Source organism: Sminthopsis crassicaudata, chromosome 4 (genome assembly GCF_048593235.1).
Source record: "Sminthopsis crassicaudata isolate SCR6 chromosome 4, ASM4859323v1, whole genome shotgun sequence".
NCBI lineage: Eukaryota > Metazoa > Chordata > Mammalia > Dasyuromorphia > Dasyuridae > Sminthopsis > Sminthopsis crassicaudata.
The window spans coordinates 162225220-162245180 of record NC_133620.1 but is presented as its reverse complement, the minus strand read 5'-3'; the positions used below and the strand labels follow the sequence as shown (position 1 = coordinate 162245180).

At 32.1% G+C, this 19961-nt stretch overlaps 2 long non-coding RNA genes across 2 annotated transcripts in view; both read left to right on the top strand.

Annotated features, from left to right (window-relative positions):
• Positions 1-12270, top strand: part of LOC141565947 (uncharacterized) — a 93329-nt gene extending 81059 nt beyond the window's left edge. Inside the window, exon 4 of the long non-coding RNA XR_012489187.1 lies at positions 11671-12270. This is a non-coding gene — a long non-coding RNA (uncharacterized LOC141565947). The remainder of the gene's footprint in view (positions 1-11670) is intronic.
• A 1283-nt stretch (positions 12271-13553) lies between these two features.
• Positions 13554-19961, top strand: part of LOC141565944 (uncharacterized) — a 43128-nt gene continuing 36720 nt past the window's right edge. Inside the window, exon 1 of the long non-coding RNA XR_012489186.1 lies at positions 13554-13823. This is a non-coding gene — a long non-coding RNA (uncharacterized LOC141565944). The remainder of the gene's footprint in view (positions 13824-19961) is intronic.

The following is a 19961-nucleotide window of genomic DNA, read 5'->3' as shown; positions in this document are numbered from 1 at the left end:
AATTGCAGTAATAATACATGAAATTTTAGGTTTTTTTCTGCTTCAAATTCCTAGGAAGTTGGGACAAATTTTGAGAATTATATTCCTTTTAAATATGCCGGTGCCATAACTATTGATATTCACAATTATATGCCATTATTACTAAATGTTTCATATGAAGTTATAGACTTATAACACATATTTGTAAGGAATTTTGCCAACAAAAACTATATAGATTACCAAGCAGTGTCTGAGATGCAAATTAAATGAATTACAGAATAGTATTTGTAATTTTAAAATTTTCCTGATTTAATGTTGCCCATTTAACTCTTGCACCAATCTTTATTTACTGAAAGATAATAATTACAGCAATGAGACTAAAACTGCACATTTGGACTGTGGTCACCATGGTAGATTGCTAAATGCTACTGAACATTTCATTTTTAACTCCAAATCAAATGAAAAGTTAACGCTTTCTAATTCAGTATGGATCTTAATCTTTCTTCCATTCTCTTCAACTCTCACAGCTTTTGGAATTTTGTTTTTCTGCAACTGTGTGTACTTCGGAGATAAGGCCTGCTCAGATTGAACTTTCTAGTGTCCATCACAGAGTTTTCTCCAGTGTGGCAACCCTAGACAAATACTGACTCATAGCTTGGAGACAAAATTTGACTCCAATGTTTTCTTTTAAATCGTTTTTAAGTAAGATTAAAGCATCTATGCAGATTGACAAACTTAATCATTCAGTGTGTTGACTAAGAACAGGAAAAAATGGATGTCTTAGACATTTATTAATCAACAAATATCTATTATGCATTTATGTGCCCCACATGCTAGATACAAGGGATATAAGTCCAAAGAACTTGGAATGAGTTTATAATGGAGAAAACAAGTAATGAAACATACACAACATGAATTTGAAGTAATAAATGTATGTATATATATAAATGTACAAAATAGTTAAATACAAGGTCATTTAGAAGGAAGATTAATAACAACTAGGGTCATCAGGAAAGGAGTTATACAAAAGATGAATGCTGTCTGATGATCATGTTAAAGAAAGAGAGACACTTTAAGGTGAAGAAAAGAAAAAGTGCATTTCAAAAATGAGCAAACAAGAAGATTGACTAAATGTTTTACTTTTCCTTCAGATGTTAGATATTAAGAAGATCTTACTTTAGTTTAAAATATCTAACTAGTTTAAAATGATTGAATAAAATCATTATACAGAGTGAGAACTTAAGATTGTTAGCTGATCAAAAAGCTATAAAATTGTGTACATCCTTTGATCCTTATATCCCAAAGAGATCATTAAAAGGGGAAAACAAACCACATGTGCAAAAATGTTTGTAGCAATCCTTTTTGTAGTGTCAAGGAACTGGAAACTGAGTTGGGGCAAAAGTTATGCTATATGAATGTAAAGGAATATTATTGATAAGTAGGCTGATTTCAGAAAAGCACGGAAAGATTTACACGAACTGATGCTAAACAAGGTGAGTAAAATGAAGAAAATATTGTAAACAGTAACAGCAAGATTATATGATGATCAACTGTGATGGCCTTGGCTCTTTTCAACAATGAGGTAATTCAAGGCAATTCCAATAGACATGATGTAAATAGCCATCTGCATCTAGAGAGACTATGGAAACTGAATGTGGATCACAGCATAGCGTTTTCACATTTTTTGTTATTGATTGTTTGTTTGGTTGGCTTTTTTCCTTTATCATTGGTTTCTCTTTTGATCTGATTTTTATTGCACAACATGATAAATGTGGAAATATGTTTAGAAGAATCTCACACATTTAATCTGTATTGTATTACTTGCTATCTAGGGGAGGGAGAAGAGAGGAGAGAAGAAGAAATTTTTTTAAAAGGTTTTACAAGAATGAATATTGAAAAACTATCTTCACATGTATTTTAAAAAATAAAGGTTATTATTATTTTTAAAAATTTAAGCATCCTTTGAGGAGAAAAACTTTGCTATTTGAGTTTTTAAATTATTTTGAAATTGGACTCAAAGGATTAGAATAGGAAGTTTATTTTTAATTAAGAATAAACTTAACAAATTTCAATAAATTTAAAGTAGAAGAAACATTTCTCACAACTTTATTATCATTACTATAATAATAAACTAAAATTAGGCTGTTTATTTAAAGGAGCATATAAATTATGAACTGATCAGAAAGGAATTACTCCAACCTGACTATGACAATTATTTCCTCTCTAATCTGATTGATTCTTACTATATATTCTTACCTTCGTCTCTCCTCACCTAATGCATTGATTCACACTATAAAAATACAGGGTAATACAAAATTGTACCCTTCCAGTCAGTTATGGGTCTAAGAAGAGGAGAAGATATGGAAGGATGAAGGAGTGTCCCTTTTACTCCAAGGAAGACTTACAACTAGTTTCCTTCTGGACCTGAAGTTCTCTTCAGGTGGAAATAGTATCCATTCATCATTCATTCATATTACTTTCCCAGTGTGCATAGTTACATATTTTTGAGATTGGTTGACCTGGCTCAGGGATGCCCTGTTTCAGAAGGCAGCCCTGAAATAAATGAGTATGTTTCATTATAACCACAAATCCGTAAGAATGAAATTCAAAGAAAAAGGAAAATGAAAATATTATGTTTAGGTTTAAATAGTTTGTCCTTAAGTCACCACCCAGTAGTGATTCATTTTACCCAGCAAAGAAAGTTAGGGGTACCTCTTTCATGAGTCAAAATCTTTTTCTTGTGGATTCCTTTGTTTTGAACATTTTGTTTTTTGATTTTTTTATATCAATATCAAGTGACATGTCAAATGGAAAAGTGGCTGAAAGCAACCACCACAAAATAAATGTGAGAAAACATTATAATGGGGGGCAACAGTATAATAGATTTTTCTTGCTAGTAGTAAACTGAATCTTTTGACTTTTTTCAATAACCATTTTGATTTTCAGTATTTAGTACAAATTGATTTATCCCTGGCAGAATGTATAAATTAAGAGCTGGGAGTTCACTCACATCCTTAAATAAGGCCACTTTGAGGCAAATAAAAGCATTACTTTATATTTAGCAAACAGCAAACACATCATCTTCATAATTCTGAAAGGAGATATGGCTTAAAAACAGAAATAGATTGAAGGAAAACTGAGACAAAATCAACTCAAATAATCATTTTGATATTTTAATATATCTCCAGCATTTAACTTAGTACTTTCTACATAGTCAGTGCTTAATACATATTTTTTTGAATCTAGTAGTCAGAAACAAAGTACTGACTAGAAGCACTATTGGTCTAACCTTTTTATCAAGTTCTTGAGTTAAGTGATTTTTGTAATTCAGGTTACCAAATCAAAACATTTACTATTAGTTAATGCTTCCAGCAGTTTAAACAATACAATACACATTTGGTAAGTGACTACTGTATGTAAAACACTATACTAGGCACTGAGGAAGAAGCAATATTTAAATTATGGTTGTGTATGCATTGTTGGTCAGTTGTTTTTCAACTGTTTGACTCTCCGGAACACCATTTGGGGGTTTCTTATCAAAGAATACTCTAGTGGTTTGCCATTTCCGTCTCCAACTCACTTTAGAAGTGAGGAAACTGAGGCAAGCAGATAGCTAGTCAGTGTCTGAGGCTGGATTTGAACTTAGGCCTTCATGATTCAGCCAATTAGCTGCAATGCAATGCAAACCAAGTTTATCCTTATCCCTATTTCAGCTGCTTTATTAGGAAGGTCCCTTTCCTCAAGTTATCAAACAATTGTTTCATCTGCTGTTTCATCTTTTGAAGAATCCTAAAAGATTTTGTGAAATATTTATGGAAGACACCTTGTTCAATGAAACTCTTTAACAACATGACATCTTGCTTTATTAAATCAAATGCTTTTTTATGATCCACTAACAATAAGCAGAATGGAATCTTTTGTTCTCTATGTCTTTCAGTCAAAAATAATGGTTATGATATAGTGTGATACAGTAATTCCATTCTAGGGATATACCCTAAAATGTTATTTTTAAAAATCAAAAGACAGCTTTTTATATATTTTCATATATGAAAAATTAGAAATAAACTATATATCTAAATATACACTATGGCTAAATAAATGTGGCATATTGATGTAATGGAAGCAATTAAGGTATGATGATTTTACAACACTACCTAGAAAAATCTATGTGAAATAATCCAAAATGTAAAAAGTTAATCAGAAAAAGTGATTACATATAATGATGTATTTAAGAGGAAAAGAGAATGAGAACATAAGTGGACAAAGAATTCTGATGGTGAATCAGAGAGAATGAATACAAATTATTATGATATTTTATTTGTTCAAATTAATCAATTGAAATGTAAATCATTACTAAACAAATTTAATTGGTTGTATTGGTATTTTAAATTAAGTTTTTAACAAAATGTTGACATTTTAAAATGTTACGCCAAAGAATATAGTTTATGAAACCTGCCTATTTCTCATTTTTTTTAATCAAGAATGCCTTCTATGCATGTGTGCATTCTATCCAATTTCAAATATTACAAATATTAGCAGTGTAAAAAAGATCAGTAGTCAAAAATTCTTTTCAAACATACCCACTCCCATAGATAATAATTATCTTAAAGTTCTTAAAATATGAAGAGGAATAATGTAACTATCCTAAATCATATTAACAGGAAGAATGGCACTCAGGAATGCAGTAAATCCTTGGTGAATTCAAATGAGCTAAGGAGAGATCAGTTTGGATGAGTAAAATATGAATAATATGGAATGTTTTAGTAATATTTTATTGCTTTTAAGTTCATAGATTGATTCCTACTAAGTTAAAAGAAAATATTGGAAGGTAGAGACTGACTAGTGAATAGATAAAAATGATTTGTAATTAGTGTACCGAATTGCCTTTATGTAAATATATGCTTCTAAACTGCTTGTAAAATGTGTTTTCTTAAGCAGACTGATTATGCCCTCATAATTCTGTCTGAGCTTCCCAGAAAGCCTAGTACCAGTTATGTGTCTAATACTTACTAGTCTTAAGACCCTGGGACTATCACTTAACCTCCTAGGGTCCTAAGGAAACTTTCTAAGATTAAGTTTCAAGAAACATCCCATTAATAGAGGAAGTTTCCTCATTGAGAGTTTCCTGTACTTAGGAAATCAAAAGTCTGGGCTCTTCCATGCCCAGCTTCACCCACAAATGATAAATTTGTCTAGGAGACTTAGGGAGGATAGATGTTAGAGACTTTGTTTTGCATTCAAGAAGGCCTTGTTATAAGTTCTACCTTAGTAGAATGGCAGACACAATGTACTAATAACAATTAGTACACATTATACTTAATAATAAATATATATTATTGCTCTTCTTTTCTTTCCTACTTCCCTTCCTTCCTTCTTTCCTTCCTTCCTTCCTCCCTCCCTCCCCCCCTCCCTCCCTCCCTCTCTTCCTCTCTCCCTCCCTCCCTCTTTTTCTTTCTTTCTTTCTTTCTTTCTTTCTTTCTTTCTTTCTTTCTTTCTTTCTTTCTTTCTTTCTTTCTTTCTTTCTTTCTTTCTTTCTTTCTTTCTTTCTTTCTTTCTTTCTCTCTTTCTTTCTCTCTCTCTTTCTTTCTTTCTTCTTTCTTTCTTTCTCTTTCTTTCTCTCTCTTTTTTTCTTTCTTTCTCTCTCTTTTTTCTTTCTTTCTTTTTCTTTCTTTTTCTTTCTTTCTCTCTCTCTTTCTCTCTCTCTCTTTCTTTCTTTCTTTCTTTCTTTCTTTCTTTCTTTCTTTCTTTCTTTTTTCCTTCCTTCCTTCCTTCCTTCCTTCCTTCCTTCCTTCCTTCCTTCCTTCCTTCCTTCCTTCCTTCCTTCCTTCCTTCCTTCCTTCCTTTCTTTCTTTCTTTCTTTCTTTCTTTCTTTCTTTCTTTCTTTCTTTCTTTCTTTCTTTCTTTCTTTCTTTCTTTCTTTCTTTCTTTCTTCCTTCCTTCCTTCTTCCTTCCTTCCTTCCTTCCTTCCTTCCTTCCTTCCTTTCTTTCTTTCTTTCTTTCTTTCTTTCTTTCTTTCTTTCTTTCTTTCTTTCTTTCTTTCTTTCTTTCTTTCTTTCTTTCTTTCTTTCTTTCTTTCTTTCTTTCTTTCTTTCTTTCTTTCTTTCTTTCTTTCTTTCTTTCTTTCTTTCTTTTTTACTACTTTCTGTCATAATAGCTAAAGAGCCCAGCCTGAAGTCAAGAAGACCTGATTTAAAATCTGATCTCAGACACTTATTAGCTATATGACTCTGGGCAAGTCATTTAACCTCTTTAACTCAATTTTCTCAACTCTAAAATGGGATAATAATAGCATCTAATTCACAGAATTATTGTGAATGTTAATAAGTAAATTGCATATACTCACAAAAAATAACCTCTACCAAGGAAATCACCCTTATTCTTCTTCCTCCCTTAAGTAGTTAATATTCTCCACTCCTTTGCCAAATTCTCTTATTAAGTTCCTTTACCAGTTATCAAATAATTTGAACAAGTAAGGATTTCTGGTAGATCTATGGTATAGACAGCTAGACAATTCAACTCATCTAATACTAATGAAAGCACTTACTTAATTTATAGAGTACAGAGTAGATGTTTTAGGTTCCAGAATTTAAAGAGATTCTAATCCTCATGGAGCTTGCAGTCTAAAGCATGCTTTTTAAAATGCCATTTTACAAATTAAGGATTTTATAAATCATTTTATAAATCTTATAAGGGGAATGATTTCTTCCAATTGTAATTTTGTGACAAAAGAATTCCATTTTTACTAGAGTCTTCACAATCAGCAATCATACCTCAAAGACCAATTATGGAAGTTTTGTAAAATAACATAACCACCTGGGTAGGAGTTTGGGTTGGGAAAATAGCTTAACCAGAAAAAGCAGATGATTACTTAAATTTTCTACATTGAATGAACACAAAACAATTTTAGTTCTTAAATCATGTGTTGATTCTTCTGCAGTATGTTAATTTTTGTACTTATGAGAAGTTTTAATTTTTTACTTTTTTTAAACAAAAGACCATAATAAACCAAGGGCTATAGAAGTTCTGTCAATAAATAAATCAATGTTGGACTAGCTGCTTTGGGAGAGGTGGCAAAGTTACTAAAAAGGGAAAGAAATGTTTTTCTTTTAATTGTTCTTCATTTCTTTTTTTTTAATAGCATTTTAATTTTCCAAATACATGCAAAGATAGTTTTCAACATTCACTTTTGTAAAACCTTGTGTTCCCAAATTTTTTTTCCTCTTTTCCCCTCCCTAACATCCAATATGAATTAAACATATGCAATACTTTTAAATATAAAAAATGTTTTTGCATATCAATTTCATATCAAGGTTGTGCCTCATTGGCTTCCTCCTAAATTTTAGCCTCCTATGAACTACTACAAATTAAGGTGTGGGGACTTAAAAATGTATTTTGCTACTAGGAATGAAGAAGAAACAAAAAAGAGAAATGACATCTGACATTCTGAACAAAGTTCAGTGCTAGGAGTGACTGATTCATATCAGGCTAAATGCGATGGCAGGGAAGTTGCTCATGAAAAATAAACTCCATTTGTGGTTTGCTTGTGTGAATAAGGTGTTACCATTTACATCATATAAGGTGTTAGAATGAGCCATAGTCCCAGACTTCCCACCTCCTCCTTTCAAAGAATACAAATGATCTCTGTTTATAAGGGGAAAATAAAGATCATATTAGAAGGGAAGAAAACATTTAAGAAAGCAAGCAGAGGGTTAGGATCTTTCTTTAGATGAAATTTCATACAATATGAGTTGGTCAGGGTTGTAGTTAAGCAAGATATAAGGTCAGTAGAGTATATATTCTCTGCTCTCATCCTTCTTTCAACAATCCTCACCCCAAATCTCTAAAGTATCTGGTATCCTTTTGCATGTAGCCCAAAACTTTGGTCATCCCAAGTGGAACTCCACTCTGACCTACTCTCTCTGGATAGTGTCTGCCACTAATTCCCTTCCTCCCCAATCCTATAACTGTTTTTGGCTCAAACCTCCAAAGTCATCTCTAACTTACACTTCTCTTTTCCTGCAAAATGAAAGTTCAAAAAATGAAAAATAAGAAAGTCAATAGGGACAAAACAAAGTAGGATGCTGGTAAGGACAGAATGTATGTTTGGGCATATTTTGTATGTTTTTGAAGTAGGGAATTTTTCTTTTTAATCTCATATTTGTTTCTACATTTTGTAGAAATGTGATTTTGTAAAAATTTGTAAAATTGTAATATTTGTAAAAATATGATTTCAACACAATTCCTGGAAAAATATAAGATGTATTCAAACTCACAAAAATTATGTGGAGGAGGAGATAAAGAAAAGATTTCTTCTCTCTCTTTTTAAAAGAATTTTTAAGAAATCCATATTTTTTATTAATGGTTTATTTTTTATTTTATTTTATTTTTTAAAAACAGAATGAGAAAAAATAGAAAAAGAATACAAAACAAAACAAAAAAAGAACATTGTCATGTGCTCAGCAGAACATTAGGGAGAATTCAAAATATATAACAACAAATAGGATTTCTTCTCCAATGTACTCAAAAGAGGAATTTAGAGCAATTCTACCTAATAGCTCCTCCTTGAAATATTACACAATTCAAACACTTTGTCTTTTATTTAAATTGATCTTTTAAGCCAGGCCTGCTTATAAAGATAAATATCATTAGTCCAATTGTAGGTAAACAAGATGTCTATATGGTGTAACTTGAGGAGGTACCAGGAACTCCTGCTTGAACCATATTTTATGCCCTGATTTAACAGAGTTACAGCAAGAAGAAAATTTATGTGTTCTTCATTTTACAGATGAGAAAACAGAAACTAATTTAAATGAATTGCACAAGGTCATCCAGGTGATAAGTAAGAGAATCGGGATTTGAACCTAGAACTTCTGAAGTAAAATTCAGAATACTCTCTAATTGCCACAGTACTAGAAAGGCCTTACTTAGATTAACATTACCCTCACCACATCACATAGTCATCACCTTTCTGAGTCTCATTTTTCTTGTCTGTAAAGTGGTTAGGTTGTTCTAGGTCTTTCTTAAGGTTCTTTCCAATTTTAATATTTTAGAAGGAGGAGGTAGCAAATTCTGAACTGAAAAATGAAAGGATATCAATATTGAGTTTTGAAAATAATATAAGGAGATTGAATATTTCTGTTTAATCTTATCTTCTTAACTGACCTTGGTTTAATTGTACTTCTTGGTACTGGAGCTATAAAATAATCAGTGTGGAAGACACCTTGAAAAATTGGTTCAAATTGTCTCCAGAATATTGTTCAATGAAGTCATCCTTAGGGGATGAGAATCTATTCTACTTTAAAAATGATTTCCTGGGGGTAGAAGATTATATAACTTCTGTAGGGAACAATCCTGTATCTTATCAGATACAGGGTCAGAAATTTCTTCCTAACATCTAAACTCATGAAATTATTTAAAACCTGTGGAAATGAAGATCAATTAGTTAACATTCTCTGTGAAAACTGTTAGGTAGTAACTGTTTGGACATGTGTGTATATATATATATATATATATATATATATATATTTATATATATATATATATATATATATATATTGTATTTAATTTATACTTTAACATATTTAACATGTATTGGTCAACCTGCCATTTGGGGTGGGGGGAGGAGGAGAAAAATTAGAACGAAAGGTTTGGCAATTATCAATGTTGTAAAATTACCCATGCATATATCTGGTAAATTAAAAACTATTACAAAAAAGAAAAGAAAAGAAAAGAAAAGAAAAGAAAAGAAAAGAAAAGAAAACTGTTAGGTATTTCAGACTGATTCAGGTTTTTTCTTTCTATTTTTCCTTCCTTCCTTCCTTCCTTCCTTCCTTCCTTCCTTCCTTCCTTCCTTCCTTCCTTCCTTCCAGCCTTCCTTCCTCCTTTCAGCCTTCCTTCCTTCCTTCCAGCCTTCCTTCCTCCTTTCAGCCTTCCATCCTTCCTTCTTTCCTTCCTTCCTTCCTTCTTTCCTTCTCTTTCCTCCTTCTCTTGGTGTCTCTCTGTATATCTCTCTCTGTTTCTCTCTCATACACCAAATTGTTTTAATAACTTTCATTTTTATTTCAATCATTTCCTACTCTCCTACAGTGAGCGTTTCCTTTCAAAAGAGAAAATAAAACAAATATAATCCACCAACACAATGACTTTAACTCATGAAGTTTTCAGTTTCCTATTATTAGAATGAAAAGAGGGAAGTTTTTTCCTGATTCTATTTATTTAATTCTTCTTAAGTTGGCATTTTTTCTTTCTTTGAGGCTGGGGTTAAGTGACTTGCCCAGGGTCACCCAGCTAGGAAGTGTTAAGTTTCTGAGATCAGATTTAAACTCAGGTCCTCCTGAATTCAGGGCTGGTACTCTATCCACTGCACCACCTAGCTGCCCCCATTAACTTGGCATTTTTAAATGTTTTCCTCTCTTGCTTGCATTTTTTTGCACTAGTCTTTTTTCAAATCAAATAATTATGGGATTAAAAAAAAAACTCTTGTTCTTGGATCTATATTGTTATCTCTCCTTTAGACTATATTATTGTTGGAAAGGACTCAGTTTAACCCTGCCTCCAAACAAAGCCAAAGGTGTAAAAAATTAATGCAAGATCATGCATCTATATTTTCCAACAATGGTCATTATTAGTGCCATTAATTTTTTTCTGTGCTTATCATATTAAGAACTCTGAACTAGCTCCTGGGATGCAAATAGTTGTAAAGCATGGTATGTGTCCTTAGGAAGGTAACAGTTTATATGGGGGAAGCAGACCTAAAAAAAATTATAAATGCCAGTGTAAGATGGGTAAGTCCATTCTTCCTACCTTCAGAAAAAGCTACATTTAGACAGTCTTGAAGTGGTACTACTTTCAAACAACCTCAAGTGTACAAACTTGTAAATGTCCTTTTGTCAAAATTTGAGTATGAAACAAGGATTAAACTCAATAAATATAATCAGGTTCCAAATATTTTTGGTCTTGAGCTACTTCACAAATATGAAGCTTAATTTAGAGAAAACTCTATTATCATATGAATAGGCATTATGGTAGAATAAAACAAGCATTTATTCTAGAATCAGAGAAACTATTTAAATCCATCCTTGGACATTAATTCTCATATAATCATGGGTATATTTCTCAATTTCCCTGAAGCCTCAATTTACTCCTCTGTAAGACAGAATGGTGAAATAGATGGTCTCTCAGGTCCATTCTAGTTCTAGAGCTATGATTATATGATTATTTTCATTCAGAATTAAAACATCATTGATTTTCAAAAGCATTTACATTAAATTAAAAACTTAAAACCTTGTGTTAATTATGGAAATATCAGTGATTTCTTATTTCTGAGTTCATAAAAATGAGTGATTATCACTACCTGAAAATGCCCATATCTTTGCTGATTTAAATAATACAATTAAGAACAGAAACCCAATCCTGGTTCATGGCCTCAATTGTTCTAATTGACATTATTAATGATGATGATGATGATGATAGTATGAGTGGTTACTTATATCTGATGAGGAGGAATATATCTTTTCTACCAGAGGATAACAATGCTGAATGTATTTATAGTATTTTTGAAATATTCACAATGGAAAAGTTTTTTTTCTTCCTGGTCTATGAAAAATTATCTGTAAGAGTGAAAACAGATTCTGAGAGGGAAAAGTTTGGGTTGAATTAAATCTTTAAATTAATTTCAAACTTTTTGTTTAGGTTGTCTTTCAACAAGAGAGAGAAAGAACTAAGAAAAGTTCCTGTGGGCAAATTGCTTCCAAAAGAAAGAAGAAAAATAAAGGGAAAGGGGGGATTTCCCACCTTTAAAAAGGAGTAGGTAGGAAATATCCCCTTGTACACCAATGATAACTTGGCATGGAGTTACCTCTTCTTACTAAACTTGCTGGAACACTTTTCTCTTAAAAAAACACACATATACGACACAATTCTACACACATATACACATACTCCCTTTTTCCATCTGAAAAACAATGAAAATTATAATACAGCTAAACCGTACTTTCCCAATAGTTCAGGTTTTAACTTGAATTAACTGTTTTTGTAGTAAGACAAACTGGGAAACAACTACCCCCATTCTAATTTTTCTACCTTCCAGCACTATTCTGTGATTTATTATTTTTATAAAATTTATAAAACATCTGTGTTTTGTTCGCATTCTCTACTTGTACATTTACTATACAAACTTCTTTGCCTTTTCCTTAATACAGTCCCCTTCCTTATATGATATGTATCTGATAAAAGGCTTGACTGTGCCCAAAAGATAAACTTTTCTTTCCTATTAAATAACGGTTTGGCAAAGACTGTGTGGTTGCATCTCTTAAGCATAAATGAAAAATCAACTAAATAACACTGTTAAAGTAATTGGATTCATAAGTACATATTCTAAATATTAAATCATAGTGAACAATGTTACCATTTGCTTACATAATAATTGACATATAAATATAAATATTTTACTGGGTATGAGAAAGTATCCAAAGCTTTCATTTAAAAAAACACTGATATTCAGAATATTATCTGAAATTTTTAATTCAGAAGACTGAAATGGAAATTTTGGGATCAAAATCCTATTTGTGAACTCTGATCAAATTCTGTAACTTTCTGATTCATTTTACCCCCTCAAAAACATTGACTTTGTACGTACTTATATATGCACATGTTTCCTCCAATAGAATGTAACCTCTTGGAGAACAGATATTTGATTTTTGTCTTCATGCTCCCCTTTTTGTAAGCTCCTGCATATTACCTAGCACACAGTAAGTGTTTAATGAATGTTTGTTAAAATGGTAATAGAAAGAAGTAAGATTAGGTATTTATATCCCCTAATACACTGCCAAGCACACATAGTAAAAAATTATCAACAAATATAAATTCTTTTTGGTTGATGGTTAGTTGAACAACAACAAAAAATAATAACAATAATTGACTGGGAAGTTGTGAAATTATATTGACCAAGATACATGGGTGACCCATGGTTCCTTGAAAAATCAAAGGTGTAAAAATTAATGATTTATTATTCATCTCTATATTTCAACAAAATTGTCCTTGAAATTATAGACTTAGGAATATCTAAGAGATTTAGTATCCTTAATATGGGTGCTGCAGTCCTTTAGGTACCTCAAATACTAAACTCACTTTTTGGGAGCCAAGACAAACTGTTTATTGTTCAAAGAAATATTTTGTTTATATTCCAAATTCTGCTTTAAATTGTTTCTTTATCAACAGTTCTTTATTTTAAAAAGTATATGCTGATAGAAAATTGCTATTTCAAAATACAATTTTATTTTACTCATAAATATAATACCCACAAGCACTTGGAAAATAGTATGTATATATACATATATAATATTGACATATATGTGCAAGTATGTATGTATGAGTACACACATATATGTAAATTTTATATATATATATATATTTGAAACAGCATTTCTGTAATCTACAGAAAGATTACTTGTTTATGGAACTGCATATTGAATCAAAGACCTATTAAAGCATCTCTCGGACAGACAAAAGGTCTACAACTCACAGATGAAGAGTCTGCCTTAGATCACACTTTCATGCCCATTTTAAAGGTGAACTTTCAATTCATGAAGCTTTAAGTAGTTTTCAGGTTCTGTTAGGTGGCAAATTTCAAAACTTAGTGTACTAAAATTACACTCAGAAAGAAGGTGTATCTGATGTGCCAAAATGGTGGTGTTTATTTTTATTTTTGTGAGGAACTTTGTGAATGTTTTAAATCAAACAGAAAGTGAAACCATTTTAATAGCTGTGATGACAAAGGAGAAACTGCAACAAATTCACTGTCTTGAAATATTCGTTTTCCTCCCTTTTGGATCAACATCTATTAAGTAAGTAGAAAATAATTCTTATTTAATTCACTTACAATGTGTTTCCATACCTGAATATATCTTTTGGTAGATGGTATGGAGGGTGGAGAGAAGGAAGTAAGAGATGAGGGAGGAGAATAGGGAAGAAAAATGGCCAAAAAAAGGGTGTGAGTACTGGTAAATGTTTTGTATAAATTTATCAAGCTACCCATGCAAGACCATGTAGGCAAGAAATTTTAAATGTTTATGGCTATGAGTTTCTTTCCCTCTTATCTTATGTCTTAAGTCTTGATCCAGTTCTGGCTAATAAAAAAGTAGTTATCTTAGATGAGATGAAGGAGAAAAACATACATTAAGCAAATGGAATGGGATTTATTTAAAGACATTTGTGGAAAAACATCTTAATGAAATATTTATTAGCTTTGTGTATTTCAATGTGTTCTTATCACTACATATTACATTGCTATATATGCATGTATATATTTATTGTCTTAAAACCATGTGAAATATACAATGAATCTAACACTTCAAAAATGTAATTGTATAGCTTAAAACTACAAAACTCAAGAGCTACTCTTATTTAAACTCCTAAATAATTTTCCCCCTCAATATTTCAACATTTTTTTCTGGAGTAGTAAAACACATTGAAGTATTTTATCTTGTAACATCAACTCTTTGTCAAATATATTTTGAATAAACTTAAACCCATACTTACCAATGTCCTAGAAATTGGGATAGGTTATTTCTCCCACTATAGAATTTAAATGCCCTGAGAACAGAGACCAATTTCATTTTTGTCTTTGTACCCTCAGCCTCTAGCATATCAATGTTTGTTGAACTAGATTTTGTTGTTGTTGTTGTTGTTCCACTCATGTCCAACTCTTCATAAATGGATGTTTTCTTAGCAAAGATACTGAAGTAATTTGTCATTTCCTTCTGTGGTTCATTTTACAGATGAGGAACTAAAGCAGAGATTAAGTGACTTGCTCAGGCTCACACAGCTAGTATCTGAGTTCAGATTTGAACTCATATTGCAATCTTCCTGATTGCAAACCCATTGCTTTATCCATTGCACAACTTAGCTGCTCTACTTGAACTCAACTCTACAGGCTCTTTAAACTTCTACAATGAATTTTTTAAAATTATTGATGAAATCTAGTTCTATGTGACCTCACCAACTCAGTCTATTTCATACCTTGTTCGAGCTAATGGATGTTTCCATTTAAATATGACTAAAAATAGATCTGTTTCTTTTGTTTTAAAGCCCTTGCCCTAAATGAGCTAAATCACTATGTTTGATAATTCTTATTTCCAAGAATTTTAATATGCTTAATATTTATGAGCATAATCTCCTATTTGTCAACATATTTTAATTTGTCTTCTACAAACTTCAGGATTCCTTCTCTTATAATTATATGCGGGGTCAGTCCTAGGAAAAACTATGCAGTATCAAAATTTATTATTGGCACCCCTATAGTGCAGTTCTTCTCCTTTTCACCTACTTATCCAAGAATATTCAGTGCTTGCTCACATCTTTCACATTGCCCAGTCCAAAAAGAGAGTAAATGAAGAGCTAATGATTTACAATGCTACCACTCTTAGAAGGATTGCAAGATCCTCTTTAAGATTCAAGTTTCTGGCTTTCCCACCAAAGTTACCTTATATCTGATTTGCATGAGTTTTATGCACACTTATAAATATGTATATATTTTTCTTCTTCTATTTTTTCCCTCTCTTCTCCCCATCCATTTGGAATGTCAGTCCTTTGAGAATGGATAATATTTTGCTTTTGACTTTGTCTCCCATGTGCTTGGCTCAATTCTTAAGGCTTAGTAAACATTTTATTGATTGGGAGAGAAGTTATAATCAGAAATTCTCAAGTAGAGACAAACATCACAAACTGTGCCTGGAAGCAAGTGACATGAAAATTGCTTATAAAAAAGTTTGAAAAGACAAATTTGGAGGTGGGAGAAGGGACAGGAGACCTATAGGAGAGAGTTAGAGACTAGAAGACACTTCAGAGATGCTGAAAGTGGTTGGAGGAAGCAAGATGAAGCTGACTAAGGGAGATGCTTACTTGAAGGTGTAGTAACAAAGTATAGGGGTAGAAGAGACTGCCTTTTGATGAATTTCAATTTTAAATTATTATCATTTAATAATCCTTCTTTTGGTAGATAGATGGAAAACTCAGTTATTTCTATCTGCTAGGTGAATACAAATGCTATCAACATTCTCAGAATTTTACCACTCTGTGACAAAATTCTGGTTACCCTAGTTTAATTGCATCTCTAAATTAGGATAATGCTTTTTTTAAAATAGCTTTTTATTTACTAAACATGTGCATGGGAATTTTTTTAACATTGACCCTTGCATTGAGCCTTTTGTTCCAAAATTTTCCCTTCTTCCCAAACCCCCTCTCCTAGATGGCAGATAGTCTAATACATGTTAAATATGTTAAAATATATTTTAAATCCAATATATGTATACATATTTATACAGTTATCTTGCTGCACAAGAAAAATTAGATCCTGAAAGAAAAAAAAACCTGAGAAGGAAAACAAAAATACAAGCAAACAATAACAGAAAGAGTCAAAATGCTATGTTGTGGTCCACAATCAGTTCCCACAGTCCTCTCTCTGGGTGTAGATGTCTCTTCATTACTGAACAATTGGAACTAGTTTGAATCATCTCATTGTTGAAGAGAGCCACATCCATCAGAATTGATCATCCTATAATCTTGTTGTTTCCGTGTATAATGATATCCTGGTTCTGCTCATTTCACTTAGCATCAGTTCATGTAAGTCTCTCCAGGCCTTTCTGAAATCATCCTGCTGATCATTATTTATGAAAAAATAATATTCCATAACATTCATACACCATAACTTATTCAGCCATTCTCCAATTGAAGGGCATCCACTCAGTTTCCAATTTCTTGCCACTACAAAGAGGGCTACCACAAACATTCTTGCACATACATGTCCCTCTCCCTCCTTTAAGATTTCTTTGGGATATAAACCTAGTAGTAACACTGCTGGGTCCAAGGGTATGCACAGTTTGATAACTTTTTGAGCATAGTTCCAAATTGCTCTCAGGGAACAGTACAATTTGAAAATTGCTCTCCAGAAGTTTGTATTCCTGCACAGTTCTACCAACAATGTATCAGTACTGTGTGTCAGTTTTGTTTTGTTTTAGTATCACTAGCACTTACCAGGGTGTTTGGAAAATAGAAGCATGTATTTGTCAATCCATTTATCATCTGTCTGTCTACCTAAATATCTATCTTTCTATCTTGTACTTTACTCAGCTCTCACTAGGAATAAGTAACCAAGATTTGACATATGTGTGTACATAGATATAGATTATTTATATATAGAGTGATTGATATATGTATGTGAGTGGGTATTATATATATATATGTATTATATATCTATATATATATATTTATATGTTTTTAAAATTTATATATTTATTTATTACTCTGATTCGAGCAGATAGGTCTTGGCTTATCCTGGCTTGGGGTATTATACTTTTTCTTTTTTGAAAAATATTCCTCCTATTTAAAAGCTTATTTTTCAAAATAATACCAATCTAAGAGTTAAAATTTAGCTTCTACAAGCGAGATAAGTCAAAAGTAATAGTGGAAGGCTGAGATCTATTCTTCTTCCTCTGAGACCTTGAAAAAGTCATTTTTTTCTTCAATTTCATTTTCCTCCAGTATAAAATGGACTTGGTAAGAACAATATCTGCTCCTCCTTCCCTTTAGGCCATGTTGTGAAGTGGAATTAGATAATGTCTGCACCAGGATTTGAGATCCTTAGAAGAGAGGCACTATAAAAAATATATATATAAGATTCTATGTATTACTAATTTTATGAGGTCTGATGAGATCAAAGCCTTGAGGCCATGTGGCTAAATGGGCACTTTCCTACACTGGTAACATTGAAAGTTTTAAACCACTTTTATAGTACTTCTCTTGTGGAATCTAAAAGAGCTTTGAGCAAGAATTCATTAATTAAGCAAAGTGAGCATTATTTTGCAGACAGGAGACCTAAAGCATATGGAAATAAGATTTGAGAAAGGTAATTAGAGGTAAAGACTATTTAGAAGGAGGGGGAAAATTGGAACAAAAGATTTTGCAATTGTCAATGCTGAAAAATTACCCATGCATATATCTTGTAAAAAGCTATAATAATAATAAAAAAAAGAAAAACATCAAAAAAAAAAAAAAAGGATATTTAGGAGTTCCAATTCTCAAAAGAAGTAACCTATATCCTACTGGCTTTACTTACAAAAGGCTATTTCAGTTTAATTCATTTCAAGTACAATTAATCTATGAATCTTCCAGGCACAGTACTAAGGGATGGGGATACCAAAAAAAAAAAAAAAAAAAAAAAAAAAAAAAAAAAAAAAAAAGAAGCTATCCTTGCCTTCAAAAAGTTCACATTTTACTAGAGGAATACAAATGTACCCATAAAAATCATAGGAGCATAAATATATAGAAATGTAAAATACACAGTGATCATCTCTTCTGAAACCTTCATTTTAATCTGTGGAGAAACTAAGGCCCAGAGAAATTAAAACACTTGCTCAAAATTACATAAGTAATTAGCTAGGTAAGATAGAAAAATCATTTATTACATTCTTACTATGTGCCAGGCACTGTGCTAAGTGCTGGGAATATAAATACAAGAAAAAGATACTCTCTCCCCTTGAGGAGCTTACATGTCAATTTGGAAAGACAGCACAAAAGCTGAGCTGAAATGGGAAAAAGAGATGACAATAATGAGAACTTGCGAGAGTAAGAGCAGAGCTGAGAGAAGAGTAAAGGAAAGAGTGTAACTGGCAGAAAACTGCAAATGAGGTCCTAGGTAAGTAAATAAAGTCCTACAACTCCTTTTACAGGCTCCTATAGAACATCAATATAGCTCATGAAGTTACTACAGAGTATATGCCAAATAACACAAAGTAATTTCAAGATGGAGAGTGTTAATAATTGAGGTAGGAGAAGAAAAGAGGCATGAGAAAGGCAGGCGAACCTGAACTTTGATGGAAACTAGAGCTTGTACTAGGAGACTGAAATAGGAGAAGGTAAGGAGGATATATACTCCTAACATGAGGGATTTGCCTTTTGCACAGACATAGAGATAGGAGACTGAATGTCATGTATAGGAAAACAGTCAGTAGACCGCTTAATTGAAACAGAGAGCGTGAGAAGGAGAAGAAAATGAAATAAGACTGGAAAAGTAAGTAGTATTCAGATCAGGGTTTGGTCTTCACATTTCATTAATAATTTTGAAATAACAGTATTACAGATAGTACATAGGGAAGCCCTATGTACTAATTTAGGAAAATAATTTCCAAAGATATACAGTTTTAAAATATCAGAATAAACATTTCAATCTTGGATATAGTACCCTTTTCAACCCCAAAATTATGTTGCAAACATTTTATTTATTGGTTTTTTTTTGGGGGGTAGGAAACATGGAGTGCTCTCTACTTTCATCTTCTTATAATTTCCCCTGACTAGTCTGCAAGGACCTAAGCCAGAGATAATCACCCACAGACAGATTTCAGGGAATTTTTCCCCAGGGAGCTAGACTCTATTACCTGTGGCTTCTTCTTTCTCTTTTGGCTTATGATGTTTGTATAATATTGCTTAACCTGGCTTTTCAATGCCTCAACTTGACTGCATAACATTTTAATTTATTTAACTCTATTGGCAAAGTCACAGAGTAAAATATCAGGATATCTTATTTTTGAATCTCCATGTGAATCATGCCTAATTGGCACTTGTTTCCATCTGCACTGCTCTCCTATCTTCACTCACTTTTGAAATGAGTTGCCCAGATTTGCAGATCCAACCTCTCCATGAACTCATGAAGCTAGTCTGCCTTCACAATAATTTTCTAGGGCAAAATCTTAAACTCTGAGCTACCAGCCTGAGAGATTGACTTAGGACCCAAAAGTCATAATGAAAGAGTTTTGGCTTTTATACTACCACTATAGAAAAATCCTGTTTTAATCATAGCTTCCATTAGAGTCTTGATAGAATATTATTCTTCAATGTCCATGCTAAGGATAAGGAACTTCTTTTGCTATAGCAAAGGCAAAAATTAATAGCCTGAGGGCCTTCTACTTATTCCCAAAGAATTACAGAAA